The sequence below is a fragment of the Lathyrus oleraceus genome, chromosome 4, assembly GCF_024323335.1.
Source record: "Lathyrus oleraceus cultivar Zhongwan6 chromosome 4, CAAS_Psat_ZW6_1.0, whole genome shotgun sequence".
Classification (NCBI taxonomy): domain Eukaryota; kingdom Viridiplantae; phylum Streptophyta; class Magnoliopsida; order Fabales; family Fabaceae; genus Lathyrus; species Lathyrus oleraceus.
In genome coordinates this window covers 18,341,514-18,369,209 of record NC_066582.1, presented here as the reverse complement: position 1 = coordinate 18,369,209, position 27,696 = coordinate 18,341,514, and the positions used below count along the sequence as shown (strand labels likewise).

Below are 27,696 nucleotides of genomic sequence, written 5' to 3'. Positions count from 1 at the left end.
ACTGTATGAAATAAAAAAAAGAAAAAGAAAATTATTATCTCCTCCTTCGTATACTCTTTAACCAAACCCTAAAGCTCTCTCTCTCTCTCTCTCTCTCTCTCTCTCTCTCTCTCTCTCTCTCTCTCTCTCTCTCTCTCTCTCATATTCAATCATTTCGATTTCAAATTGCAGCTTTCTCAAAGCTTCGATTTCTAATTTCTCTTATTCTTTTCCTTCTAATCAGTTTCCCGTTAACCCTTTCGATTTCAATTTATTCACATAATTCAAATTTAAACCCTAACAATGTTTTGAAATTAGAATCACACCTATTTAGTATCAGTATCAATATGAAACCCTAATAATCAACCCTACCAATCATTTGAACCTCTTTTTCACTTAGTTCAATCGTAAATATGCATTCCATAGTTCCGCAATCAGTTTTTTGCGACTCTGTTCTGCTGCTGCGCAATCTACAATTTTGCAATCGATTGTTCTATTGATCCATCCTTCTAATCGACAATCCATAATTCCATAATCCACCAATTTCAAGGTAATATTGTTTTGTTTTTTACCAACAACACTAACAGTAACTGACATGACCACCACCTCCTCTAAAATGCCGCAACACTAACCATTAATCTCCTCCCTCTAAACTACATATCACCGCCGTCCCAACTCTATTACAACCCATACCGAGTTTCACCTTCTATGAACACCAATTTCTGGATCTGCAACTTTGGATCCATTTTTGTCCATGCGAACAACAAACGATCACCACTTCGGAAGCAACACAATGAAACCAGCACAAATCTCGCCATGAACAACATCTGAGCTACATCTCCATGTGACCTCTCCTGCGATGTCTAACATCAACATTAGTTTAGATTCGTAGCAACGCATTTTTCCTTCACACTCACTACAACAACAACACAGTTATACAACCCAACAACACAACACCCTTCGCGATCCTCTCTCCACCACAACTTTCCGACAAAGTTGTTATCTTCGTTTACGGCGCACTCTACACACGGTAATTTTCGGTTTGAGTTTTGGTTCGTACGAGACATTTCAGTGAATAAGTTCTAGTTTTGATTTTATTTTGTGGAATTATGTTTGTGTTGTCTCTTGTATACTAGCTTGCTTATTGTGTGGTTAATATTGATTGCAATGGATTTACTGAGCGAATATGATTGTGTTAATAGCTTGAATGAAATATTGTTAATAGCTTTATTGTGTGGTTAATATTGATTGTAATGGATCTGGTGTTTCTTTTAAGGTATTAATAGCTTGATTAGAGTGTATCTATTTACATTAATATTTAGTTCTGTTGGATTTTGTTTCGGTTCGAATCACTGATATTCGGTTTACATAAACATATTCAGTTTTTGGTTAATATGGATAACTGTAACTTCCTTTAGAGTATTTCTTATATCTTTCTTTTAGGCTATGCTTTTTAATTTCATTTTCTATTTTTGTTATTTTTTTAAAGGGAAAGTTTGTGAAGGATTGCATGAAAAAGAGTGGTAGAGGAAAATCATCTTTCGGACTGGCTTTGTTCAAATCTCTATAATCGACACGCATGCGGACTTTCCCATCCTTCTTCGGAATAGACACAATATTGGCCACCCATTGAGGATACTCAGTGGTAACAAGGAAACCGGCATCAATTTGTTTTTGCACTTCTTCTTTGATCTTTACGGCCATTTCAGGGTCAGTCCTCCTCAATTTCTGCTTGACTGACGGGCATTATGGCTTCAACGGCAATCTATGCTCCAGAATCTTAGAATCAAAACTAGGCATATCTTGATAGGACCAAGCAAACACATCTGAATACTCCCGAAGAAGATCAATCAACCCCTTCTTAACCTCTGGACACAGTTGAGACCCAATCTTGACTTCCTTCAAATCATCTTCGGAACCCAAGTTGACTAACTCAATCTGCTCTTTGAATGGATGAATGGCTTTTTCCTCGTGCTCAAGTAGACGAGATAATTCATCAGACACTTCTTCATCACTTTCTTCCTGAGCCTCAAACACAGGGAATTCAAAGTTTAGAGATGGAGTAGGATCATTGTATTCAATGGGTTTAGAAACCAACCTGCATAATGATTTGATATTTTGATTTTAGAGACGTGAATTGTGACCAAATATTATGCAGATGGACAATTATTTATTTATTTATTTATGTTTTTTTGGTGATTACCATTTTCAGAAAAGAAAAAAGTAAAAAATAAAAACATCATAGATGTGGATGAATAGAATTGCATTTTATTGATGATAAAACTTGAAAATGCCCAACAATGTTTACTTCTCCCTTAGGCATAGGAGAAGGATTTTCTCAAAATAAATGAAAAACAAATTACTTAGAGCAATGGACAATAACAGGAACATCAACAACAACCCAATTGTTGCAAGCCTTTCCCTGTGTCACAAAATTGGTGCAGTCTTCATCTTCATCACCCTCAATTACAGCAGCTGAGTGTTGTTCATTACCATAGATGAACCCTCCGCTATGGAAACTTGGTTGCATATCTTCAACTTTGACTTTAAACGGCCCTTGGTAAAATCCCAATCCGGCCATGTTCTTGTTCTCAGCGACCTCTACCATACGGCCCCACTGATATGAACTTCCATCTTCAATAATCTTATGCACATCTTTGAAAGAGCACATGGGTGCCCCAGTTTTCTTCACTTTAGCAATAGATAGAGCTTGGTACGGAGTTCCAACCTCCTCTTCAGCTTCCACATATGAAAAAGACGACATATGGCTTACCAACAACGCTTTCTCTCCACCTAAAATGACAAGCTTGCCATTCTTCACAGATTTCAACTTTTGGTGCAGAGTAGATGTCACAGCTCCAGCCTCATGGATCCATGGCCTTCCCAACAAGCAGTTATAGGCCGGGTAGATATCGATTACTTGAAAAGTAATCTGAAAATCACTCAGACATATCTTTACTGGAAGGTCCACTTCTCCTATAACAGTCTTGCGAGAACCATCAAAATCTTTGACAATTACACCAGTATACCTCATTGGGGCACCTTGATAGGATAATCTGGACATAGTTGACTTGGGGAGTACATTCAAAGAAGAACCGGTATCAACTAGCACATTTGACAATGCATCCTCCTTATAGTTCATCGATATATGCAGTGCTAGATTGTGATTTCTGCCTTCCTCGGGAAGTTCTTCATCACAAAAGCTCATGTTATTGCAGGAAGTGATGTTAGCCACAATATGGTCAAATTGATCCACAGTTACACCGTGCTCCACGTAAGCTTGCTCCAATACTCTTTGCAATGCTTCTCTGTGCGCTTCAGAATTCATGAGTAGAGATAACACTGAAATCTTCGAAGGAGTTTGGAGCAGCTGCTCCACCATATTAAATTCACTTTTATTAATCAATCTCAACACCTCATTGTCGCAACCTGAAAAAGGAGATGCGAAAAAACAACCGGCGAGAAAGAAATGACAGAAGAGTCGCCACCGTGCGTTATTTATCCCAAAGGAGGGAAAGGAAACGCTCGAAGTAAACCTGGAAAAAGGAAAGGAAAAGACAAGGTCTCGCAACCAAATCTTGGGTTCGGGAGTCGATTATGCGAAGGGAAGGTATTAGCACCCCTACGCATCCGTAGTACTCTACGGGATCCACTCTTGTTGTTCTTGTCTAAAGGGTGTGGGTTTATCTAATGTACTATTTACTAAAAGAGGGGTTAAAAGAAAAATGACTCGCACGGATGTCGCATCCACTGCATACGTATGTCATCTGAATATGAGAATCAGAGCCTTCGTAGCTCGGCTACCTATGGGTTAAAGAGGAGTGTACTCGCTAAGACATCGCGTCTTATGCCTACGTATCTCATCTGGAATGAGAATCAGAGCAAGCCGTAGTTCGGCTACCTACGGGTTAAGGGTTGTGTTTTTTAGATGAACGACATTACTATGCAATCTACCGGATGCTCGACCTTTGGAGACTTACTCGCCTGTAGTAGAAGGAGTTAACGTGTTCTTAGGAGAAGAAAAAATCAATGAGTTTTTTTGTGTTTTAGGAATGCTCATGCAAAAAAGGAAGTCCTAGACGAAGGAACAATGCTACCTTAATTGACATGCAAACGAGAGACTATACGAAGCCTAGCAATCCTATGGGGAGACGATCACACCATACAAAACAAACATGCATAAAGTAAAATGCCACCAAGGGGGCTCAAACATACATGGGTAGGGCTTTAGTCAAGAGGGGTTATATCAACCTCGACAAACAAGCCATGGAAGGGTAATCAAACGGACTCTTAACCATTGACATTGAACGTCGGGGTGAGCAGATCAAAAGGGTAATGAGGATAAGACCCCATAGCTCTTAGCCCTGGACGGGGTGAGCTCATGACAAAAGTGGGGATTCAGAAAGGTGGAACCCTCTCCACTGACTAACCGAACAAAAGATCTCGGGCTTTTGTTCTGAAGCATCGACACGTAGTGCGAGCATAAAGAATGACACACTGAATAACGGGGGATTGACCACTAATCCCTTTTATCCGTCAATTGCCTCTTCAGGGAGGTCTTTAGCACTGATGCCTCTTCTTGGAGGTTTTTGGGCACAAAAGTAAACAAACAAAAGAAAACATTGCCTCCTATTGAGGTCTTCCAGCTAAGAAAGCGGTAAAATGCGGGAAAGATAAAGGATCAAGAGATCTACCACACGGATAAAGATCCGAAGTAATAACAACTAAAGAAATAAGAAACCCAGAGATCTCTCGAGCTGGCACCATCAAAGAAAGCAAGTCAATACAGGTAATCGGAATAAATCTCCAAATGGTATCCCACAAATAAAGTGGAATGCCAAGCAAGCTATCCTTTCAGGAGTCATGTGAGCCCTCACAAAAACTCAACAAACAAGTTAGAGTGACAAGATGGGGTGCAATCAAGAGTTGCCCCAAATCAAAATGTAACCACATGAATCATGCCATTAAAATTCACAAAAAGAGCTCACAAAAAGCAACCAAGTGTAGGAGGCCTAAACCTCTTGTCAAACACATGCATCAAAAGGGTATCAAAATTCAAAGTCAGGGGGAAAGGATCCACACATCAAGACATGACATACATACTAAAACATGTGCCCACATGCAAAACCTAACGATACCCACTCTTCCAAATTCACCCATAATACCTCATACATTCAGAAATTTCAGGTTGAAAGTATAAAGTAGTGGAAATAGGGCATACCTGATTGGGGAGGATCGATTGAAATTGAATTGCACCGTTGGCTTTGCAGAATAATCTTAGGGTTTATATGAGAGGGAATTGGTTCTTTGCAGATGAGTTCCCTTCAGTCTCTGGAGGTTGCTCTGAATTAGTTAGAATCTCTCTAGGGTTTTTCCACTGATTTTTTTATAGAATTTATAACCTGATTTTCGTGGCTTTGTGGGCTCAAATGAGAGAGGTCCAAGTCCAAGATTTTTCTGTTATATTTTATTTATTTCGTTTTTTTTCTCTTTTTTTTTTCAAATCGCGTGGGCTTCGCCTAGCGAGCATGACAGTTCAAGAAATTCCTCTGAGCGTAGGTGATTCTGGTGGCTTTTCTTGGGACTCGCTATGAGACCCATTCTGCTCGCCTAGCGAGCATGACAGCTCATGAACAAACTTTTGCTCCTTCAAGATTAACGTTTTGACTAATCAATAGACCCCATTTGAACATGTTGGAAGTATCTCAAGCCATTCTCTTGTGTTGACTGATCACCCAGATAGGACCCACAAAGTGTCTTGGATGATATTCAAGCTTCTTGGATCTAATTCCGATTGACATGATGAAATGCAATATGAAATGTTAAATGACCTAAAGATGAATGCATGAATGAGGGGGGGCAAATTTTGAGGTATTACAGCTGCCCCTATTCAATCAACTGGAGACCCGAAAAGAAGATAGCAGTGGCTTTCGCACTTTCGAGGTATCAAGGGATTGAATACAATAAAAGCCCGAAAATTTGCACTGAAGTGAAGTGAAGTAACAATGCCTGTCAGAATCGGCAAAGAGGTGGTCTTGAAAGAAGAATCCGTCTGGTACGGTGAGAGTCAGTCTGAATACCGAAAAAGAATGTTAACCTGGATACCAAAATAAATGGTAACACAGAAATAACCATGGCCTGAATGCCGCTCATCAGTCTGAATACTGGAAATGACTTCGATCTGAACATCGGAAGATATGAGATTATTAATATCGGTCTGAACACCGAGAGGCTGGCCTGAATGCCACAAGTTGCGTCGACCTGAATGTCGGAAACTTCTTCGATCTGAACATCGGAAAACTGGCCTAAAAGCCACTTCGATCTGAATATCGGAAAATTGGCCTGAATGCCACTTCGATCTGAATATCGGAAAATTGGCCTGAATGCCACAAGTTGCATCGACCTGAACGTCAGAAACTTCTTCGATTTGAACATCGGAAAACTGGCCTGAACGCCACTTCGGTCTGAATACCGGAAATTGGCCTGAATGCCACTTCGGTCTGAATACCGGAAACTGGCCTGAATGCCACTTCGGTCTGAATACCGGAAATTGGCCTGAATGCCATAAGTTGCATCGACCTGAATATCGGAAACTTCTTCGATTTGAACATCGGAAAACTGGCCTGAATGCCACTTCGGTCTGAATACCGGAAACTTGGCCTGAATGCCACAAGTTGCATCGACCTGAATGTCGGAAACTTCTTTGATCTGAACATCGGAAAATTGGCCTGAATGCCACTTCGGTCTGAATACCGGAAAAACTTCATGCTTGTCAGCATCAGCAGAAATAGGGAAAGATAATAGAGGCGGCGCATGGGCCAATGACACTTGCTGGGGATAATAAAGGTAAGTCATGAGCAATCTTCAGTCTGAGTACTGGAAACAACTTCTGCCTTATCACTTGGGATACCGAGAATGTTTTATGCTTACATGCGTATGTTTGAATTTTTCAATGGCGTAATGCTCCATGAAAATGGAAATGCTACGCGACTTGGGAGGATGCAATGCAATATGATTCTACATGCAGGGATGCGAAATGCTGGGTAGATTCCAAGCCGAGGCAAGGGAATCTGCTGGGGAAATGATCACCATCTTCTGGACCCTGACAAGGCTGTTGGAGATGCACCGCGTAAAGAACTCTGTGGGGAAATGACCCGCCACACGGTGTTCTAGCAATGAAGAAATACCGAGACTCTGACTGGGGAGAGAACGACACTGAAAACCTGTTGTTGGGGAAAGCGATAGTCGTTCTGGCAACCATAATCTACGAGAGAGACAACTCAGCAGGGGAAGCAAACACCGATACGGTACTGAGATTCTGCTTCAAGGAAAGAGACCATGGATCTAGCGTTGAGATCATCGATCTGGCATCGAACTCTGAGGAGCAACCGCTTCTGCTGGGAAGATACAGTCTGGAACTGTCAACTCCGCTGGGGATATACGGTCTGGTACTGTCAACTCTATTGGGGAGCGCATAATCTGAAACAACCGCTTGGGGAAGTATAGTGGTGAGAACCTGCTGGGGGTTGAAGAATCCAACGCTCGGACCAACTCTGCAGGGATAAGATACCAAACTCCGACTGTTGGGGGAAAACGTATGCGATCATCTCTTGGGAACCTTAAGGAAATGCCCCGAGTGTACCTGTTCTGAATAGACAATCGCAAGGCACTTAAAATTTACAGCAATTTTAAATGTTTATTAAGCATGTACCTGTAAAGCTCTTATGTTTCACGATGCAATGTTTATCAAAAATTCGGACGTCATTTTTGCAAACAAAACAGTAAAATACAAATGAACACAGAGATGTACTGAATAACATGATTTTATTGATTGAGTGGCCTCTGAATAGGCATTTATATCAGGAAGCAATCCCTGGAAAGAGGTAATCGCACAAAAGATAAAAACAGAAATTAATCTAATGGCAATGTGAGATGGATTTCTATTGGGTTCCAATTCTGCTATGACTTGCTCGTCTTCAAGATCCTCCTGATGATAAGCTTTCTGAAAAGAGTTATTGGATTGTTTCCTATCCTTCAAAAGTTTTCAGTCATTGACATGAGATGAGATTCATAACTACTCAGAACGCAATCATTCGTTTAATCCCTAACTTTTGCCTGGATCGCCCTTTTCGGGTTTTCAATCCACTGGGATACCCATTTTTGCCTAAGTTGCCTTTTCAGGTTTTCAACTTACCGGGTGTACGATCTTTTCATCTTTAATCCCTAATTTTTGCCCGAACCTTTTCATTTTCTTGGTTCGTCGGGATGCCCATTTTTTCCTGGACTATTCTTTTTACTGTCCAGCGGGTCTATTTTATGCGAAGTATTTTTTAACTGCGTCTGAGTTCACAGGGGAAGTGAAGTTTTCACCGTCCATAGTTGCAAGCATTAAGGCCCCACCGTCAAAAACCTTGGTTACAATATACGGTCCATCATAGTTAGGAGTCCACTTGCCCCTGTGATCTGTCTGAGGAGGAAGGATCCTTTTCAACACTAAATCTCCAACTTGGAAACATTGAGGACGCACTTTCCGATCAAAGGCTCTCTTCATCCGACTTTGATACAACTGCCCATGACAAATGGCTGCCATTCGCTTCTCTTTGATAAGACTCAACTCATTGAACCTTGTCCGAATCCATTCAGCTTCGTCTAACTTGACATCCAACAGGACTCTTAGAGAAGGAATCTCCACTTCAACAGGTAGGACTGCTTCCATACCGTACACAAGGGAGTAAGGGGTTGCCCCGGTCGATGTACGTACTGAAGTGCGGTACCCATGCAAGGCGAAGGGTAGCATCTCATGCCAATCTCTGTACGTAACAACCATCTTCTGTACAATCTTTTTTATGTTCTTATTTGCTGCCTCAACAACACCGTTCATCTTAGGGCGGTAAGGGGAAGAGTTGTGATGCTGAATGTTGAAGTTCTGGCACAACTCCTTCATCATTTTGTTATTGAGATTAGAACCATTATCAGTAATGATTCTTTCGGGAATCCCATAACGACAAATGATTTCTTTCTTAATGAATCGGGCAACCACATGTCTGGTGACATTCGCAAACGACGCTGCTTCGACCCACTTGGTGAAATAGTTGATGACAACAAGGATGAAGCGATGCCCATTGGAGGCGGTCGGCTCAATCTTTCCAATCATATCAATGCCCCACATAGCAAACGGCCACGGAGAAAACATCACATTCAAAGGATTTGGCGGCACATGTACCTTATCAGCATAAATCTGGCATTTATGACACTTCCGAGCATATTTGAAACAATCAGATTCCATGGTCATCCAGTAATAACCCGCTCTCAACAATTTCTTAGCCATTGCATGTCCGCCGGCATGAGTACCGAAGGAGCCTTCATGAACTTCCTGCATTAACCTGTCTGCTCCGTGTCTATCCACGCATCTGAGCAAAACCATGTCGAAGTTTCTCTTATACAGCACATCATCTTTGTTCAAGAAGAAACTGCCTGCCAATCTTCTCAAAGTCTTTCTATCATTGTTGGATGCCCCTGCAGGGTACTCTTGATTCTTCAGAAAGCACTTGATGTCGTGATACCAGGGCTTGTCATCAACTACCAGTTCAGTAAAAAATACATACGCGGCCCTGTCGAGGCGCATCACATCGATCCTGGGAGCGTGGTTCCACCGAATCACGTTGATCATGGAGGATAGAATGGTAAGAGCATCTGCCATCTGATTCTCATCACGAGGTATATGATACAGCAATACTGTTGTGAAGAAAGTCAACAATCTTCTCGTGTAATCTCTGTAAGGGACCAGATTGGGCTGAAGGGTGTTCCAATCACCATTCACTTGATTGATCACCAGAGCTGAATCTCCGAGGATGTTCAAAGTCTTGATTCTCAAATCAATGGCTTGCTCAATACCTAAGATACAGGCCTCGTACTCTGCTTCATTATTGGTGCACTCGAAAGTCAGACGAGCGGTGAAAGGCATGTGGGCACCTTTCGGAGTGGTAATGACAGCACCAATTCCATTTCCTCTAGCATTGACAACCCCATCAAACATTAAAGTCCACTTCTCGTCTGGATCAGGTCCCTCCTCAACAACTGGCTCTTCGCAGTCTTTCATCTTGAGGAACATGATGTCTTCATCTGGAAAATCAAACTTCATCGGCTCATAATCATCAATCGGCTGCTGGGCAAGATAGTCTGACAGAATACTCCCCTTGATGGCTTTCTGGGTGTGTATACTGGATATCGTACTCTGTGAGTACCATTTGCCAATGAGCAACCCTTCCGGTGAGAGCTGGCTTCTCAAATATATACTTGACTGGATCCATTTTGGAGATCAATAAGGTTGTGTGAGTCAGCATGTATTGTCTCAATCTCTTAGCAGCCCATGCAAGTGCACAACATGTCTTTTCAAGCATTGAGTATCTCGACTCGCAATCTGTGAATTTTTTACTCAGGTAGTAGATGGCATGCTCTTTCCTACCTGTCTCGTCGTGTTGACCGAGAATACAACCCATGGAATTATCGAGTACTGTCAAATACATAATCAGCGGTCTCCCTGGGACTGGAGGCATAAAGATAAGAGGATTTTGTAAATACTCTTTTATCTTCTCGAAAGCCCTTTGACAATCATCATTCCACCTGATGGCCTGATCTTTCCTCAACAATTTGAATATTGGCTCACACGTGGCTGCTAGGTGAGAGATGAACCTTGCAATGTAGTTCAACCTTCCTAAGAAACCACGAACTTGTTTCTCTGTTCTTGGCTCAGGTATTTCTTGTATCACTTTCACTTTGGCCGGATCCACCTCAATCCCTTTTTCGCTAACAATGAAACCCAATAGTTTTCCAGATCTTACCCCGAAAGTACACTTGTTCGGATTAAGCCTCAGCTTGAATTTCCTCACACGCTCAAACAGTTTCTACAAATTCACCAAATGTTCTTCTTCTGTCTGAGATTTGGCAATCATATCATCAACATAAACCTCGATTTCATGATGGATCATATCGTGGAAAAGAGTCACCATAGCTCGTTGATATATTGCTCTGGCATTTTTCAGACCAAACGGCATCACCTTGTAGCAGAAGGTGCCCCATGGGGTTATGAATGTTGTCTTCTCCATGCCTTCTGGTGCCATCTTAATTTGATTATAGCCAGAAAAGCCATCCATGAAGGAGAATACCGAGAACTGAGTTGTGTTATCCACCAAAACGTCGATATGAGGTAATGGGAAATCATCTTTAGGACTAGCTCTGTTCAGATCCCGGTAGTCAACACACATATTCGTACCTTTCCATCCTTCTTAGGTACTGGAACGATATTTGTAACCCATGGCAGATAATTTGTGACTGCTAGAAACCCTGCATCCAACTGTTTTTGCACTTCTTCCTTTATCTTGACAGCCATCTCTGGTCTTGTTCTTCTGAGCTTCTGCTTGACCGGAGGACAACCTTCTTTGAGAGGCAAACGGTGTACCACAATATCTGTGTCAAGCCCTGGCATGTCCTGATAAGACCAAGCGAAGATGTCAACATACTCTTGCAGCAATTCAATCAGCCCCTTCTTCACATTATCTTCCAAAGCAACCCCTATCTTGATTTCTCTCTTGACGTCCTCGGTGCCAAGATTAATCACTTCAACAGACTCTTGATGCGGTTGAATGACCCTTTTCTCCTGTTTTAATAACCTGGTAAGTTCTTCAGGGAGTTCACAGTCTTCATCACCCTCTTCTTCAGCTTGAAAGATTGGATTTTCAAAGTCGAAGCGAGCCATAGCAGAACCGTTATCAATAGGATCCGGTGACGTGCATCTGCATGAGTGATGGTATGTGCTTATGAGTGTGAACAAGGAATGAAAACTAAACAAAACATTGCCAAATATTTTTTGATTTTTGAAAACTGCAAAAATAGAAAGACAGTGAACAAAATATTTGAATGCCAAAAGACGTCCTTTATTTATGATAAAAAATGCTGGTATCCACATAGATGAGCCCTACAATGAGTCATTACGCCTTGGGCGGAACGTAAGACTTGGATATGCATGAACAAACAAAGAAAATTACTCCTCCAGAAAAGTGACTTGGACAATCTCCTCAGAAGACCAATTGTTGATGACTTCACCCGGGATCCTCGGACGCACCTAATTATCGATGTCGCAATCATTATCCCCATCTTCATCGTTGACCGCAGAGACCTGGCCATACTGAATGATGCCAGCACTGGAGAAAGTAATCGGCCCCTGACGAGTCTGAGGCGTTGAAGTACACACATCCGAAACATCGGAATCAAGTTCAATTACATCATGGATTACAGAATCAGTAGGAACAACATCTGTGAATTCATCAGTAGCATCTTCAAACACCTCTTTCTCAACCCCTTCCACAGACTCTTGGATAGACAAATCTTCAACCCGGAGGGTACTTTGTTGAGCAAGGCCTGGATACCCTGTTGTAGCTTCAAACAACCTCCACTCTGAGTAGCAAAGTCCACACAACCCTTCACATAACCGGGGAAGACATCGGCCTTCAACAAGTATCCCTTGATATCCGACAACGGAGTCTTCAGCTTCAACGTATCTTTGACGGATCTGGCTTCCCCTTCTATCATATTAACATTTGCACCACCATGCTGGGGCATGGGATTGTTGACGATATTCGGAGCCGGTGCAAGGTCGATGGCCTTTGAATCTATGAGGTCCTGAACTACGTGCTTAAAAGCTTTGCAGTTCTCAATATTGTGGCCAGGTGCCCCAGAGTGGAAGCTGCACCTAGCGTTGGCGTCGTAACCCACCGAAAGCCTACCAATGGGAGGAGCCAGAGTGTGTAACTGCACAAGTTGTAGTTGTTGAAGACTAGAAAGTAGTTGAGCGTACGACATTGGAAGAGTGTCGAAACGTCGGTCCATCGTCCTTGGCCTCTGGTGATAAGTGGGTCTGTTACCCGGTTGTTGTGGTTGGTACTGAGCTGGTTGACACTGGGGTTGTTGTTGTTGTAGTGGTGTTGCAGCTGGAATGGTCACAACCACAACATACGGTTGCTGATGATAGTTCTGAAAGTTATTCCTCCGGTTATCCCTGTTCTGATAAGAAGATATGGCACTTGCATCCCCTTCTCTCCGCTTCTGTCCCTGAATGAATGGCTTCTTCACCCCTGATGAAGATCCACCTCCACTCTGGGTCTCGTATGTCTTCAGGTAATTCTCCATCCTCTCTCCGGTAGAGACTACATCAGCAAAGTTGGAGGCATTGCAACCCACCAGGCACTCCAAATAAGGTCCGGGCAGAGTGTTCATGAACATGTTAGCCATTTCCTTCTTCAACATAGGAGGTTGAACACGGGAAGCTGTCTCCCTCCAGCGTTGAGCGTATTCCCTGAAGCACTCATTGCTTTTAAGAGACAGATTCTGAAGTTGAGTTCTGTCCGGAGCCATGTCTGCATTATACTGATACTGCTTCACGAAAGCCTCAGCCAAATCCCTCCAGCAGCGGATGTGGGCTCTGTCCAGCCTCATATACCATTCCAGGGATGCCCCAACTAGGCTATCCTGGAAAAACTACATAAGCAACTTTTCATCGTCAGAGTATGCAACCATTTTACGGAAGTAGGCTTGCACGTGGGTCTTCGGGAAAGAGTTGCCGCTGTATTTGTCGAATATTGGGACCTTGAATTTCGGTGGCACCCTCACGCCTGGGACCAATCCCAAGTCAGCAATGTCTACTCCCAGAGGATTTTATCCTTCCACTGCCTTCAACCTCTCTTTCAGTCTCCGAAACATAGGGTCCATACCATGACTCATACCAAAGTCCTCCTGAAGCAAGGGGAACTGATCCTCCTGACCATCATGGACGGGTTGTTGACCGGAGGTGACATGTAGGATCGGGGTAGGCCGTGGTCCACTGGGTCCGTTAACCTCTCCAGCTGGAGGATCAGTCAACGTCTCTGGTTGAGTAGTGGCGGGATTCCTCTGCATCATCTGTCTGAGCTCTTGCTGTCCCTGAGCCACCCCTTGAACCACATCCATGAACTGATTCATGCGAATCTTCATCTCGGCCAGCTCTTCTTGTATGCTTTCCATTACTCTCTGGTGGTTTCTGCGGGTACCGTACCGGTGAATGCCTGAGTCAGCTATCCTGCTAGTGGAACACCAAACAAACTGAGAACACTGCAGCAGTACCTGTTATGCAAGACATGCTAATGAATATGCAAATGCAATGACATGTTTATCAATTCCAAAAGGTATTCTACCCCCTTGATTCCAGTCTCACATCAAATAAAATATCCCTTTTAAAAGTACCAGAAAACCCCGACTAGAATCAAGAAGAAGATATAAATCCCTGGGAATAGATAAACATGTGTTGAATGATATGAATGCAAAATGATGTGATGTAATGCGGTGACATGGGAATCAGGGTTGCTGTATCCGCTTGAACATCTGTCAGGTTGCACTGTCTGAAGAGAAAACCCACTGAAGAATATAATACAAGATCAAAGCTCTGCTCCAGAAAACCGGGTTGGTTGAAGGTTAAGGTTTCCTGAATTTAGCCCGCCCCTCACTGGTAGGTTCTAAGAACAGAAGTTTGTCAGCTTCAGCCCTTCAGTCGAGAATAATACATTTACCACTGAAGGTTTGGCATTATTACGAGATAAAAGACCTCCACTGACTCCCCTCAACAGGACATCCTAATAGCAAGTTCCCAGTCGCGGGGTCCTCGGATTGATCAGCGGGAATGCGCCCACCAGAGCTAACATAAACGCGTCTCAGAGGAGAGGCCTCGACTGAGTTCTCGGGAAATGGTCACCAGAGTCGACGATTTCTAGAGGAACATCTGCCGTTATGGAACACCCATAGGACAGAATATATCCAAAAGAAACCTCGTCTGGATGTGGGTCTTCATGAACGACTTAACGTAGCAACACGCCACGCAAGCCTCATGACTATCCACTCTAAAACCTGTGTGTACACTCAAGCATGGGTAATGGGCTTATCTCTCATAGAACACCCCATCCCAATAAACAAACAAACCAACAGCATAGCCAACCGATACAACAATGATATGTACACAATGCAATGAAGCAGGTAAATACTGAAAAATAAATAACTGTACAAAAGAATGAACACCTAATAAGCAAACAACCTACAAAAGCTAGGAGGGACTCGCTCAGGGAAACCAGGGTCCCCAGCAGTGTCGCCAGCTGTCGCAGCCTGAAAAAGGAGATGCGAAAAAACAACCGGCGAGAAAGAAATGACAGAAGAGTCGCCACCGTGCGTTATTTATCCCAAAGGAGGGAAAGGAAACGCTCGTAGTAAACCTGGAAAAAGGAAAGGAAAAGACAAGGTCTCGCAACCAAATCTTGGGTTCGGGAGTCGATTATGCGAAGGGAAGGTATTAGCACCCCTACGCATCCGTAGTACTCTACGGGATCCACTCTTGTTGTTCTTGTCTAAAGGGTGTGGGTTTATCTAATGTACTATTTACTAAAAGAGGGGTTAAAAGAAAAATGACTCGCACGGATGTTGCATCCACTGCATACGTATCTCATCTGAATATGAGAATCAGAGCCTTCGTAGCTCGGCTACCTATGGGTTAAAGAGGAGTGTGCTCGCTAAGACATCGCGTCTTATGCCTACGTATCTCATCTGGAATGAGAATCAGAGCAAGCCGTAGTTCGGCTACCTACGGGTTAAGGGTTGTGTTTTTTAGATGAACGACATTACTATGCAATCTACCGGATGCTCGACCTTTGGAGACTTACTCGCCTGTAGTAGAAGGAGTTAACGTGTTCTTAGGAGAAGAAAAATCAATGAGTTTGTTTGTGTTTTAGGAATGCTCATGCAAAAAAGGAAGTCCTATACAAAGGAACAGTGCTACCTTAATTGACATGCAAACGAGAGACTATACGAAGCCTAGCAATCCTATGGGGAGACGATCACACCATACAAAACAAACATGCATAAAGTAAAATGCCACCAAGGGGGCTCAAACATACATGGGTAGGGCTTTAGTCAAGAGGGGTCATATCAACCTCGACAAACAAGCCATGGAAGGGTAATCAACAGGCTCTTAACCACTGACATTGAACGTCGGGGTGAGCAGATCAGAAGGGTAATGAGGATAAGACCTCATAGCTCTTAGCCCTAGACGGGGTGAGCTCATGATAAAAGTGGGGATTCAGAAAGGTGGAACCCTCTCCACTGACTAACCGGACAAAAGATCTTGGGCTTTTGTTCTGAAGCATCGACACATAGTGCGAGCATAAAGAACGACACACTGAATAACGGGGGATTGATCACTAATCCCTTTTATCCGTCAATTGCCTCTTCAGGGAGGTCTTTAGCACTGATGCCTCTTCTTGGAGGTCTTTGGGCACAAAAGTAAACAAACAAAAGAAAACATTGCCTCCTATTGAGGTCTTCCAGCTAAGAAAGCGGTAAAATGCAGGAAGGATCAAGAGATCTACCACACGGATAAAGATCCGAAGTAATAACAGCTAAAGAAATAAGAAATCCAGAGATCTCTCGAGCTGGCACCATCAAAGAAAGCAAGTCAATACAGGTAATCGGAATAAATCTCCAAATGGTATCCCACAAATAAAGTGGAATGCCAAGCAAGCTATCCTTTCAGGAGTCATGTGAGCCCTCACAAAAACTCAACAAACAAGTTAGAGTGACAAGATGGGGTGCAATCAAGAGTTGCCCCAAATCAAAATGTAACCACATGAATCATGCCATTAAAATTCACAAAAAGAGCTCACAAAAAGCAACCAAGTGTAGGAGGCCTAAACCTCTTGTCAAACACATGCATCAAAAGGGTATCAAAATTCAAAGTCAGGGGGAAAGGACCCACACATCAAGACATGACATACATACTAAAACATGTGCCCACATGCAAAACCTAACGATACCCACTCTTCCAAATTCACCCATAATACCTCATACATTCAGAAATTTCAGGTTGAAAGTATAAAGTAGTGGAAATAGGGCATACCTGATTGGGGAGGATCGATTGAAATTGAATTGCACCGTTGGCTTTGCAGAACAATCTTAGGGTTTATATGAGAGGGAATTGGTTCTTTGCAGATGAGTTCCCTTCAGTCTCTGGAGGTTGCTCTGAATTAGTTAGAATCTCTCTAGGGTTTTTCCACTGAATTTTTTAAGAATTTATAACCTGATTTTCGTGGCTTTGTGGGCTCAAATGGGAGAGGTCCAAGTCCAAGATTTTTCTATTATATTTTATTTATTTATTTATTTATTTATTTATTTCGTTTTTTTTTTCGTTTTTTTTTTCAAATCGCATGGGCTTCGCCTAGCGAGCATGACAGTTCAAGAAATTCCTCTGAGCGTAGGTGATTCTGGTGGCTTTTCTTGGGACTCGCTAGGCAACCCATTCTGCTCGCCTAGCGAGCATGACAGCTCATGAACAAACTTTTGCTCCTTCAAGATTAACGTTTTGACTGATCAATAGACCCCATTTGAACATGTTGGAAGTATCTCAAGCCATTCCCTTGTGTTGACTGATCACCCTGATAGGACCCACAAAGTGTCTTGGATGATATTCAAGCTTCTTGGATCTAATTCCGATTGACATGATGAAATGCAATATGGAATGTTAAATGACCTAAAAATGAATGCATGAATGAGGGGGGCAAATTTTGAGGTATTACACTCATCGTCATCATTAGGCTTCAATTTACTGGAGTCACCAGACTGACATATTGGAGCACTAACTGGGTTCACTGCGGATACATCAACCTTCTTACTAACACACACATCATCCATCACTTCTTTCGAAAAGATAGGTCCAAAGACACGACTGCTATGGGTCACCTTCGCGATATCTGCAATATTCACAACAAAATTGGTCGTAGGCAACGAAACCTTTTGGCCATTATCTACCATGGTAGCATTATACTGGTACGGAACAGCTCTATCGGATGCATACAGGACAGGGCCTGCTAACCGTATTACTAACGGCGATACCGATCTGTTGACGTTGTTACTGTTGCCGCTATCAAACTGAATTACTACCCGTTCAGGGGTCTTGAACACTGACACGATTACATTTACATCATCTATATCCCTTGACTATTGAATCTAGATTACATTCTCATCTATCAACTTATGGATATCCCTCTTGACGATCAAACACCCACGGGGGTTTACACTGCAAATTGCACAACCATCATGGTCATGCTCACAATCACTGATGGTACGCATGGTTCTATGCATCTCCACCAAGCACCTACAAATACGTCACACATCGAAGACTCGGAAGCTTCCTGGACAACCATCTACCATATTAACAGAGGAATTACCATGAGCGAGCAATGGGTTAGCTTTCACATTCGGCACACGGTCCTCAAAGGACACCATCCCATTTTTCACTAGTTTTTGGACCTCATACTTCAATGGGTAACAGTTTCCGATATCATGATCGGGAGCTCCTTGATGTAAGGCACAATGGAGTTCGGGCTTATACCACCATGGGAGTGGGTCTGGAATTTGCGGCGGATTCCTTGCCTGAAGTAGGTTCTTCAGAACCAAATATGGGTAGAGTTCGGCTTAGGACATAGGAATAGGATCAAAAAAGACCTTTTTCCTCTCGAAGTTTGTTGTTGTTAATTATTGTTGTTGTAATTGTGTGCTCTTTGTTGCGGATGTTGTTAACGTTATTATTGAACTGGCATTGATTGATTATTTGAATGGTCTTAAAATACTGGAATAACTGATGAAAACTGATGATGATGATGCTGACGTGGTTGCGAATTTCTTTTGACATAAGGCATCCTCTGCCTCCCTACTGATACTGCATTAGTTTCACCTTCCTTCTTTCTGGCGAAATTGTTTCCATACTTCTTGCTTGATGACACCTCTTCCTTAGATAGACGTCCCTCTCGGACTCCTTCCTCTAATCTCATCCCCATGTCTACCATCTCGGTAAAGTCACTAGGGGAACTAGCAATCAATTCGTTCGTAATAAAACAAACTCAGGGTCTTAAGGAAAATCTTGGTCATCTCCTTTTCTTCCAACGGAGGGTTCATTTGAGCAGCAAGCTCTCTCCACCTCTGGGAATAGTCTTCAAATGTCTCTTTGTCCTTCTGAGACATAGACCTCAGCTGGTTTCTATCAGGCGCCATGTCTACATTATACTTATACTGCTTCATAAAAGCTTTACCCAAATCATTAAATGTGCGAACACTTCCACTATCTAGCCCCATGTACCACCTCAAAGCGGCACCAGCCAGACTATCTTGGAAGTAGTGAATCAATAACTGATCATTATCAGTTTGCGTTGACATTTTCCTGGCATACATGACAAGATGGCTAAGTGGACAAGTATTTCCCTTATACTTTTCAAAGTCAGGGACTTTGAACTTCATATGGATCTTGACATTCGGCACTAAGCAAAGTTCAGCAGCGCTCTTACCAACAAGTACTTTCCTCTCAATGTCTTCAATTCCTTTCGCAGCTCAAGGAACTGATCCTTCACCTCGTCCATCTTCTCATAAACATTCGTTCCCTCAGACGACTCAGAATGATAAATGATGTCCTTTGTAACACCCTTCTAAAATACCCCGAATATATAATTAAAATAACAACATATGAATCAGAGTAAATATGCAATCAAGGGTGTCACACAATTACTTCACACCATAATAACTGTCATGCTCTTTATTTAATCAAAATAACATTTTTTTTTGCATAATTCGCAGCGGATAGAAATCAACCAACCATTCAAAACATATAACGTTTTACAGGTAAAAAGGTTCAACAACCAACAATAAAACAATTAAAACATCCCGTCCCGATGTTACATCTATCAGAGCACGACCCACTAAGGAGACTACACTAGACTCCAAGCACTAGCTTCTACTCAATCACTGCTCGTTACCTGAAAAATAGTTGTAAGGGTGAGTTCCTCAATCGATATAATAAGCATTATAAAGTATCATGTCATATTAAGTAATTTAACACATTAATCACCCTAATCACATCACACATTCAGTAACGACACATCAACTCCAACATCGTACTCGATATCAACACAATTCATACTCATATTCAATATCAACACAAACACCACTTCTCAATTAAATTAAATATCCATATAACAACCCAACAAAATGCAACTCTAATGAGACTCGACTCGTCATGCATGTGGTACCATTCGGAGTAAAACTCCCAACTTAAATCATTGCCATTTTATTGGGCATCAAGGCATAAGCCTTCAACTTTCAACTTAAAATTTGCCAATCCAGGCCAACGTGGTGTGAGCAAAGCTCCGACTTAATGCATATGAATGTACATGGCATACACGACTTTAAAATTCCGACAACATAATAATAATAGCAACACAACAATGTTTTCAACATAATCAACTTATAATCAACGTTGGCTCACCAAGCCTACAACTCAGTATTTTCAACAACTTTCCGTACACGGGACAACTTAACAACTCAGTCATACTTGTAACGACACTTCATAACATAAACCCAACAAAATTACTCATCAAAATTGACTATAATATTACTTCATAACATACCCCAATCCCTACTATGTCACACGCCGATAACGGCCAATCTCCAATTATGTTCACAACATTAAAATGTCAATTTTTCCACTCTGCAACAGTGTTAACCGGTTAACGCCCTGGGTTAACCGGTTAACGCCCTGGGTTAACCGGTTAACGCAGGACAGAACACGCTTCCTGGCCAATCACAACAGTGTTAACCGGTTAACGCCCTGGGTTAACCGGTTAACGCAGACAGAACAACAATATTTCACAAATTATAACAGTGTTAACCGGTTAACACCCTGGGTTAACCGGTTAACGCAAGACAGAAAGCTGTTCCTGCGCTAACACGAAGCAGAATGCAGAATTCTCCGCATTTTTCGCCGTTGGAGGACTTCCGGACCTCCGATTCCAATTCCGTAAAAAGCGATACGTTCGGGGAATCACGACTCACACAATTACCGATTCAATTACCGCTTAAACACAGTTTATTCATCACAATTTTTCAGCACTCATCATCCCAATTAGGGTCAATTCAACGGTTTATCACTACCCATTACATGTTAATCTATAATACCCATTAAACGACGATAAACCCCCCTTACCTGAATTAATCCGGCAGCCTTTAGCTTCAAGCTCTTCTCTTCTCCAACCTTTGCTCTCTTGCTCTTCCTCTTTGCCCTTTCTCCACTTTTCAGCCGCTTCTCTGCTTTTCACGTAAAAACCCTCTTTACCAAAAATGAAACTCTTTTCTTAATTCCCACTTATATACTTTCCAATAATTATTATTCCAATAATAATAATAAATAATCCAATAATTCCAATTATTTAATTAAATTAATAAATATAATATTAACTTAAATTAAATAATTATCTTATTTTTATCGAGGTGTTACAACTCTCCCCTACTAAAAGAGTTTTCGTCCTCGAAAACATACCTCAAGCGAATAACTCTGGATAAGACTCCTTCATCTGACTCTCAAGTTCCCAAGTCACATTGCCACCTGCTGGTCCTCCCCAAGCTACCTTTACCAAGGCAATCTCTTTACCCCGCAACTGCTTCAACTCTCGATCCTCGATCCTCGTAGGTGAGGTTTCAACAGTCAGGTTATCTCTCACCTGTACATCATCCACTTGGACTACATGCGACGGATCAGGAATGTACCTTCTCAACTGAGACACATGAAAAACTTCATGCAAATTCGCAAGTGACGGCGGTAGAGCGATACGATAGGCTACCTCTCCTATCCTCTCTAAAATCTGATAAGGACCAATAAATCGAGGTGTCAACTTCTTCGACTTCAAAGCTCGACCAACCCCAGTTATCGGAGTAACACGAAGAAACACATGATCTCCCTCTTGGAACTCAAGTGACTTCCTCCTCTTGTCATGATAACTCTTCTGACGACTCTGAGCAATTCTCATCTTCTCCTGAATCATCTTAATCTTTTCCGTAGTTTGTTGAACAATCTCCGGTCCAACCACAGCACTCTCACCGGACTCATACCAACATAACGGTGTCCGACATCTCCTACCATACAAAGCTTCAAACGGCGCCATACCAATGCTCGAATGAAAACTATTGTTGTAGGTAAACTCAATCAAAGGCAAATAACAATCCCAAGTACCTCCCTTTTCCAAAACACAAGCTCTCAAAATATCCTCTAATGACTGAATCGTCCTCTCAGTCTGACCATCAGTCTGCGGATGATATGCAGAGCTCAATCTCAGCTTAGTTCCCAAAGCCCTCTGCAAACCTTCCCAGAACTTCGATGTAAATCTAGGATCTCTGTCCGAAACAATACTCGACGGAATACCATGCAAACTTACAATCTTCTCAATATACAACTCATCTAATCTCTCTAACGGATAATCCATTCTAATCGGAATGAAATGAGCCGATTTCGTCAATCTATCCACAATCACCCAAATAGCTTCAAAATTCTTACTTGTCCTCGGTAAACCAGAAACAAAATCCATACTGATACTATCCCACTTCCACTCTGGAATAGCCAACGGTTGCATTAGCCCAGACGGCTTCTGATGCTCAATCTTTGACTTCTGACAAGTTAAGCACGCATACACAAAACGAGCCACATCTTCTTTCATTCCGGGCCACCAAAATATTTTCTTTAAATCCTGATACATTTTAGTAGCTCCTGGATGAATACTCAAACTGCTTCTATGACCCTCTTCTAGAATGCTTCTTTTCAAAATCGCGTCATCAGGAATACAAATTCTTTCCCCTAATTTCAACACACCTCTCGCATCAATCTTAAAGTCACTCTTCTCTGATTGACCACAACGATTAAGGATATCTACTAATTTCACATCCAATTTCTGTGCCTCTCGGATACTATCCATAAAATCATTATTAATCTTTAGCATTCCTAGCATTACACTCTGCGGTGTTACTTCGCAAACCAAACTCATATCACGAAATTTCTCAATTAATTCCAACTCCTTAATCATCATTGCTGACACATGCAAGGTCTTTCTACTTAAAGCATCGGCCACAACATTTGCTTTTCCTGGATGATAATTCAACCCGAAATCATAATCCTTAAGCAATTCTAACCACCTACGTTGTCTCATGTTCAGCTCTTTCTGGTCAAATAGATACTTTAAACTCTTATGATCGCTGAAAACTTCAAATCTGGAACCATAAAGGTAATGCCTCCAGATTTTTAGCACAAACACCACAGCAGCAAGTTCAAGATCATGCGTAGGATAGTTCTTTTCATGAATTCTTAACTGTCGCGACGCATAAGCAATTACTTTATTATTTTGCATGAGCACACCTCCCAAGCCCATCAATGAAGCATCACAGTAAATTATAAACGGTTCCCCCGGATTTGGCAAAGTCAAAACCGGCGCCGACGTCAATCTCCTTTTTAATTCATTAAAACTCTCTTCGCACTGAACATCCCACACGAAAGCTTTACCTTTACCAGTTAATTTAGTTAACGGAAGTGCTAACTTAGAAAATCCTTCAATAAACCTTCTATAATATCCAGCTAACCCCAAAAAGCTTCTAATCTCGGTAACCGACTTAGGAGTCTCCCATTGCAATACAGCTTCTACCTTGGAAGGATCTACAGCAATACCTTTTCCTGAAATTACATGGCCGAGAAAACTGACTTCTCTTAACCAAAACTCACACTTGGACAGCTTCGCATACAATTTCTTATCTTTCAAAACATCCAACACTAATCTCAAATGTTCCTTGTGCTCCTCTTCGGACTTAGAGTAAATCAAAATATCATCAATAAATACTACCACAAAATGATCCAGATAAGTATGGAAAATACGATTCATGTATTCCATAAATACTCCCGGCGCATTAGTCACACCGAAAGGCATCACAGAATACTCATAATGTCCATACCGAGTTCTGAACGCTGTCTTCTGGATGTCTTCATCTTTCACTTTGATCTGATGATAGCCCTATCTCAAATCAATTTTACTGAACACACAAGCACCCACTAATTGATCCATCAAATCATCTATTCTCGGTAGTGGATACTTATTCTTGATCATTACTTTATTCAATTGTCTATAATCGATACAAAGCCTCATACTACCATCTTTCTTCTTTACTAGCAACACTGGGGCTCCCCACGGCGACACACTTGGTCTTATAAACTTCTTCTCAAGTAAGTCTTCCAATTGCTTCTTTAATTCATACAATTCAGATGCCGACATTCTATACGGTGCCATCGAAACAGGCCTAGTACCAGGTACCAGATCAATAGTAAATTCAACTTCCCTCTCTGGCGGCACACTAGGAATTTCATCAGGAAAAACTTCAGGGAATTCTTTCACCACTAACAGTTCCTCTATCTTAGCTTTACTCTCAACCGACAACGTCGCCATCAAAGAAAACATCTGAGCTCCCTCTTTCATCAATTTTCGCAACTCTCTGAAAGGTAATAAGTCAACTCCTTCCTCTTCAGGAGTGGAAAACCTCACCGACTTACGATGACAATTTATATGAACATAATTATACTCCAACCAGTTCATACCAAGAATTACATCCATCCCATCCAACGGCAAACATACTAAATCAACATAGAAATCTTTATCGAAGATCGACAAAGGACATTTTAAACATACCAAAGGAAGTAGTTACTGATCCCTTAGCTGGGGTCTCAACAATCAATTCACCATCTAACGCGGACAATTTTAAACCCAGTCTTCGAGCACAGTTAGCAGAAATAAAACAGTGTGTAGCACCGGTATCAATAATAGTAATTAAAGGAGTGCCATTTATGAAACATGTACCTCGGATAAGTCTGTCCTCACTGGAGGTTTGAGTTCCGGTCAATGCGAACACCTTTCCAGTTTGAGATTTCTTTGGCTTCTGACACTGACTTCCAATATGCCCTTCTTCGCCACAATTAAAAAAAATCATTTCCTTGTGCTTGCAGTCAGCTATTGCATGGCCAGTCTTACCACAACGAAAACACTTCTTTACTTCAGCAGTGCATACATTACTCTTATGACCAGCCTGACCACATTTGAAGCAAACTATACCAGCAGGAGCACCTCCTCTACTAGTCCTCTGAGCCGGAGCAGCTCCTTGTTTCCCTTTTCCCACTGGGGCATCATACGGCTTGCCACGGTTTTGATGTTGCTTGCCTCTGCGATCACTGACAACCTTGTAATGAGCATTATTGTCTTCTTCAAATATCCTGCAGCTATCAACCAATTCAGTAAAAATGCGTATCTTCTGATACCCAACAGCCTTCTTAATTTCAGAGCGCAGTCCGTTTTCAAACTTGATGCACTTTGAAAATTCAGCACCAGCACCAGTGTAATGAGGATAAAATTTGGACAGCTCCACAAATTTTGCAGCATAATCCGTGACAGACATGTTTCCTTGCTTCAGCTCAAGGAACTCAATTTCTTTCTTACCACGGACATCTTCCGGATAATACTTCCTCATGAATTCCCTACGGAATACATCCCAAGTAATGACTTCACCTGCCACGGTCAACCTCTCGTGAGTCTCTAGCCACCAGTCATCAGCTTCGACTGCTAGCATGTGAGTACCATACCGAACCTTCTGAGCTGGAGTGCAACCCATAACACGGAAGATTCTCTCGATCTCTTTCAACCATCCCAAGGCTGCATCTGGATCATGCTTCCCTTTAAACACCGGCGGATTCTCTCTTTGAAAAGTCGCCAAGCTACGTGATCCAGCATCTCCACCAGCATTTGGCAAGTTCTGCACAGCTTGTGCCATTGCTTGCATTGCGGCAGCCATTGCAGCGTCATTCCTTCCAGCCATTTCAACTTATCACCACAACACAACTTAAAAGTTAGATTAGTAACAATACACGATTGTTAGACAGTAACGACACGACAACTGGCCGGACAGACCGACCTGCTCTGATACCACTAATGTAACACCCTTCTAAAATACCCCGAATATATAATTAAAATAACAACATATCAATCAGAGTAAATATGCAATCAAGGGTGTCACACAATTACTTCACACCATAATAACTGTCATGCTCTTTATTTAATCAAAATAACATATTTTTTTGCATAATTCGCAGCGGATAGAAATCAACCAACCATTCAAAACATATAACGTTTTACAGGTAAAAAGGTTCAACAACCAACAATAAAACAATTAAAACATCCCGTCCCGATGTTACATCTATCAGAGCACGACCCACTAAGGAGACTACACTAGACTCCAAGCACTAGCTTCTACTCAATCACTGCTCGTTACCTGAAAAATAGTTGTAAGGGTGAGTTCCTCAATCGATATAATAAGCATTATAAAGTATCATGTCATGTTAAGTAGTTTAACACATTAATCACCCTAATCACATCACACATTCAGTAACGACACATCAACTCCAACATCATACTCGATATCAACACAATTCATACTCATATTCAATATCAACACAAACACCACTTCTCAATTAAATTAAATATCCATATAACAACCCAACAAAGTGCAACTCTAATGAGACTCGACTCGTCATGCATGTGGTATCATTCGGAGTAAAACTCCCAACTTAAATCATTGCCATTTTATTGGGCATCAAGGCATAAGCCTTCAACTTTCAACTTAAAATTTGCCAATCCAGGCCAACGTGGTGTGAGCAAAGCTCCGACTTAATGCATATGAATGTACATGGCATACACGACTTTAAAATTCCGACAACATAATAATAATAGCAACACAACAATGTTTTCAACATAATCAACTTATAATCAACGTTGGCTCACCAAGCCTACAACTCAGTATTTTCAACAACTTTCCGTACACGGGACAACTTAACAACTCAGTCATACTTGTAACGACACTTCATAACATAAACCCAACAAAATTACTCATCAAAATTGACTATAATATTACTTCATAACATACCCCAATCCCTACTATGTCACACGCCGATAACGGCCAATCTCCAATTATGTTCACAACATTAAAATGTCAATTTTTCCACTCTGCAACAGTGTTAACCGGTTAACGCCCTGGGTTAACCAGTTAACGCAGGACAGAACACGCTTCCTGGCCAATCACAACAGTGTTAACCGGTTAACGCCCTGGGTTAACCGGTTAACGCAGACAGAACAACAATATTTCACAAATTATAACAGTGTTAACCGGTTAACACCCTGGGTTAACCGGTTAACGCAAGACAGAAAGTTGTTCCTGCGCTAACACGAAGCAGAATGCAGAATTCTCCGCATTTTCCGCCGTTGGAGGACTTCCGGACCTCCGATTCTAATTCCGTAAAAAGCGATACGTTCGGGGAATCACGACTCACACAATTACCGATTCAATTACCGCTTAAACACAGTTTATTCATCATAATTTTTCAGCACTCATCATCCCAATTAGGGTCAATTCAACGGTTTATCACTACCCATTACATGTTAATCTATAATACCCATTAAACGACGATAAACCCCCCTTACCTGAATTAATCCGGCAGCCTTTAGCTTCAAGCTCTTCTCTTCTCCAACCTTTGCTCTCTTGCTCTTCCTCTTTGCCCTTTCTCCACTTTTCAGCCGCTTCTCTGCTTTTCACGTAAAAACCCTCTTTACCAAAAATGAAACTCTTTTCTTAATTCCCACTTATATACTTTCCAATAATTATTATTCCAATAATAATAATAAATAATCCAATAATTCCAATTATTTAATTAAATTAATAAATATAATATTAACTTAAATTAAATAATTATCTTAT

At 41.7% G+C, this 27,696-nt stretch overlaps 1 pseudogene; it reads right to left on the bottom strand.

Moving 5' to 3' along the window:
• Window positions 1-24,434: 24,434 nt before the first annotated feature.
• Window positions 24,435-25,764, bottom strand: LOC127138472 (uncharacterized; annotated as a pseudogene).
• Window positions 25,765-27,696: the final 1,932 nt, after the last annotated feature.